We start from the raw sequence: 4555 nt of genomic DNA, 5'->3' as shown, positions 1-4555 counted from the left end.
CGAGAAAGAAGACGAAAAAGAAGAAGAAGTAGGAGGAGAAGCAGAAGGTTTATTCATTGAACTCAAAACCTTGAATGATAAAGTGTACATAATACAGGTTATATTGGAATAGCCTATTGACAAGATTAGTCCTAACTACGAAACTTAGGGACTAATAACTAACCTAACTAACTCGTAATTACAGTTAAGTATAAGACTGAAATGCCCTTCTACATGAATTAATTATATTACTAGCAGTATTAGCACTTTATATCCCGCTTAGTTTTATGCATTAATGTCTGGTTGTATTCCGTAAACGTTTACACCTTATGTCATTAGAAGTTTCCATGTAAATTGTAGGTGATGTAAAAAAGTTCAAGGTAGTGGTCGCTACATTTCATGTTTTATGTTTATTCGGGACTTTATGATATTTTGAGGCTAATGAGCCAACTGTTTATGACTTTAAAGTTATGAGATTTCAGTCATCATGATACATATTACTTTGTTATATTATTGTTTTTATTTATAGGAATGGGAGTTGGGTGGACGAACAGGGGTACTATGGAGATTTACACATTTATTTAAGGATAAATTGATAATTTTACATTGCTCCTCATACCTTTTCATGGACCCGTGCACTTTATGCTAGCAAACACGTGTACTTGGTTAGACCCACAGATTCATAGTCATTCTCTCCTCTTACGTTCTATTGCGTTCAAATAACTGGACTCTGCTCTCTTTTCTACCCTTTCAAAGTTTCATGGTGAGTTTCTGAACTTTCAACGCTTGTCATTATTTTTAACTCTTTTTCAAAGTATGAAATTTTGTGTTGATTGGTCTGTAATGGTGGGTAATAGCGTGACAACTCTGAGGATGCTAAAAAATTGGGCTATCGAATGGTTGTTGTCCTGTATGTGCTTAGAGCGTGTTTGGATGAGCTTAAAATAAACAGCTTATAAGCCAAAAATAAATAAATTGGGATAGACTAACTTATTTTTTAGATAAGCTAAGCTGAACAGGCTCAATTATTTTTTTGGGCTTATTTTATGCATAAAATAACTTTAAGTTGACCAGTCAAACACTCAAAAAAGCTGAAAACGGCTTATAAGTAACTTATAAGCCAATTCAAACGGGCTCTTAGTCGTGCGAGTGTAGTGTAGTCCTAAGTTTTTTTTTTTTGGTGGGTCTTAACTCTTGCAAAGATTGTCAATTCTTGCTCTATCTGTATCTGGTATGGCCTCTGTGTTTTAGAGTTATTTTGCGCAATTTTTCTTTGTGTATTGCACTTTTTGTGTTATCATAATTTCGTGTAAAGTTGTTAATTTTCTATTTTTTTAATAATGTCTTTCCAGAATTTTACATGCATGTTAGTGATTGTGCCGGAAATCGCACAAATATTATGCCTTTTTGATGAATTTTGTCTTTGTTACAAACTAATTAGTGCAAATTAAACAGGAAAACTGAGGTATTGAGAATGACTTAAATTTTGAAGTAGACTATGCACAGAAGGTGTTTGATGATCTGTCTGTCACTGTAAATCTGAATTTTTTTACCATGGCCATCGTCAATTGTACCTATGTCAATAATTTTCTGGTTTGCTCATGCATATTTCTGGATACCTAGGTGCAAGCTTGGTGGAGGTAATGCAAAATTCTCTGTTTCTGCTATATTTTTCTAATTAAGCTGCTAAGATCAAGCTTCTTTACATTCTATTCATTTAATTTCCTATCATTTCAAATATGTGAATTACATTATCTGTTGCTAAAAAGGTAGCATCTTTTGAGTTAATTTAGAGTTATTCTTTCTCCTTTCTTTTCGGCAATATGGATTTTCATCCCTTTTCTTCCTTTTTGTCAATCAAAGAATATGAAGATCTTGGCATTTAAATAAGACTTCCTTCCTTAGAGAATTTTTTTTGTAAATAATTGTTGATTTGATCCCGTTATAAATTTCTTATGAATTTGAGATGCGTAATGCACACCTCCTTTGTTTTTGAATAAAGGTTTACAGTTAATGGCGTAACAGTAAATGACTCATCAATCAAATAAGACTAGCTACACCTGATAGGACATGCAAAATTCAAGTTATGGACAACAGTTGAGACTGAGTTAGTCGTGACAAAAAATAAGATTTCAGAATTTTTTGGCACGATGAAGAGGTTATTTGATTAGTGTTCTATGTATATAATCAACTTTGTTTAATTACATGTTCATTGTTCCTTTGTCACATATAAATAACTTTTAGGAATAACAAATCAAATAAGTCCTGGACGGCAATGATATTTCATATTCGAAGAATTTTGAGCTCTTTCCAATCTAATATCATCTCAGCAATTCATTATATGAACTGGTGTTTTCAGAACTTAAAGCTGCAACTCTCCTACAGACTACAACAAAGTGGCAAACTGGATTATTTTTTGATGACAACTTCAGGTACAAACAAAGACTTTGAAGCTAAATTCAATAGCTCAATGTATGTATTTCTGTGGCATTTATAACGTGGTACAAGATACTTACATTGGGCATTGTAGTTTGAAATTTAAGGTTCTTTCTCACCAACCTGTGCGATGACAGATATTACCTCACACGGTTCTAAATGGGTAATATAGTAGTTCAAGATATCCCTTGCTCAGTTTCTCATTTCATTATTGTCTGAGCTTTGATTCAACAAGAAGTAGAGCCTACGAAGAATCAAATGCACTGACTTTTGTCGTGCATACTTGCCAGGTCATAGTTATCATAACAATTGAGAAAACCAAAAGAAGATGTTTTACATGTGAAATGACATGCTTCCATAAACAACCAATAAGATTATTAAGATCTGGGCATTGTTTATATACATTGTTCTATTTCTTTTAATTTGAATTTTGAGTAGATTTTACAAAAGGGCAAAAAAAAAGGTAGTGAAATAAAGAGGTCTCCACAAAGTTTATGTCAGAACTTTCTGTGGGGATGTATCTCTTCTCATATCATTGCGACTTTCACATTGATAGAATTATGTGCTCCTTTCACTTTGAACAATTTTATATGTTTTTCATTTGGTGCAGCTTCTCTTTTTCCCTGTAATGATTGAATTTACGTTTCCCTGTTCTGCCAATACAGTTGTTCACCTCAGTCTTCTGATATGTCTTTTATACAATGGGAAACAAGCTTCTTATGGTTTTTATCACATCTCAGGCATTATGGAACTTGGGAGCCAAATAAGATTAAATAGAAGAATTCTCAATTGCGCCACAAATTGGAAGAACTAATTGTTGGATCCAAAATTGTAAGTGTAATAGCTATTCTTACTGGTAAAAGAAAGAGTGAGAAACTTGGCAAAGTTTCTCTATCATTGGGTTCAGCTAGAGATAGTTGGTCTGGATAATTCAGGCATAGCTGCTACAAGGGCTGTTCTTGCTTGGGATGCTTCAGTTTGGTAAATGGTTAACATGAAAATTTGGGACCAATACTAGAGGTATAATTTATGGTGGTTACTAAATGTTATTCCTTATAGATATACAATACACACATATTTTTAATTGCATTAATTGTTTGTCATCAAAAAGAATATTTTTAGTTGTTGAACTTCTTTTTCAGTCTAACTTTGTTTTCGGTTTTGCTCATAATTTCTATTGTTGTTTAATATCTGTAGCCCGTTGCTAGACTTTAATTTTCCCTACCTTTCCTGGTTCTTTTAAGTAGTTGTTTGCATGGTATGGAGATCTTGAAAGCTAAAGAAAGGAGATTTGAGTTTTTCAACTTTCCATGCAAGTTTAGAGTTGTCTTTAGCTGGAATTCTTCCCTCAAGCAGTGCAGTAATGGTTACAACCCAGGCGGGAAGTTGTGGTCGCGAAACAAGTTGAGGTTTTTATAAAAGAATTTTTATCAGAGCTGGCTGCAGGAGTGCTCGAGTTATGGAGTTAGATTGTCATGTTGTCTGTCCTATGGCTCATATCAAAGCGATGAGGGGCAAGCAAAAGTTCTATTTCTTTGATTAAGTGGAAAGCTCTGGATTGCAATCATTGCAAGAAAAAAACATTTCCTTAAGCTTTGAATTGGTCGACTAGGTCACCATAATGTGTTATTTTAGACATTTTCTTGCTGGGTGATGAAGTGATTGTAACATGGACAAGGCAAACTCGTGTCTCCAAGTAGTTGGGCATATAATGGCCACAGATCAATTTAGTAGTATTGATTCTTATGGCTGCAGAATATTGTTCTTTGGATTGCAGTGATGTTGACATAATTTAGTCCTGATGGCTTAATTATCCTGTAACAATTCATTCGTTTATTCACATTTGGTACCCCAGGAACTGATATGCCCCGTCTTTTCCAACATCTTAGAAGACGAAGTTAAGAGGCATATCGAAACTTACTTAGGTGTACGGGTCAAGGGTACGGTCTGGGTGGTTATTTTATAAAATTTATACCATATCAATTTTTCGGTTATTTCATTTTGTAGAACCAAAATTAGACTTTTCGAAATCGTCCCATCATCTTGGTTTCTCTTTGGTATCGGTACGGTTCGGTTAATTTTCGGTATTGTTTTTTTTCAAAAAAAGAACATCATGTTATAGTCACTAGTAAAAGTTAAA

The 4555-nt window shown here is 33.8% G+C and overlaps 1 long non-coding RNA gene across 5 annotated transcripts; it reads left to right on the top strand.

The window, feature by feature from the left end:
- The first annotated feature begins 537 nt into the window (after positions 1–537).
- LOC132051649 (uncharacterized) lies at positions 538–4343 on the top strand. 5 transcript variants are annotated; one of them, XR_009413834.1, is made up of 5 exons: positions 538–742; positions 1982–2137; positions 2339–2411; positions 3156–3435; positions 3663–4343. It is a non-coding gene; the product is annotated as an uncharacterized LOC132051649 (long non-coding RNA). The 5 variants fall into 5 exon arrangements; XR_009413836.1 differs by lacking the exon at positions 1982–2137; XR_009413831.1 differs by lacking the exon at positions 538–742 and having other exon boundaries at positions 1887–2137.
- The last annotated feature ends 212 nt before the right edge of the window (positions 4344–4555 follow it).

This window comes from Lycium ferocissimum, chromosome 4 (genome assembly GCF_029784015.1).
Source record: "Lycium ferocissimum isolate CSIRO_LF1 chromosome 4, AGI_CSIRO_Lferr_CH_V1, whole genome shotgun sequence".
NCBI lineage: Eukaryota > Viridiplantae > Streptophyta > Magnoliopsida > Solanales > Solanaceae > Lycium > Lycium ferocissimum.
This window is presented reverse-complemented; position numbering and strand designations above follow the sequence as displayed.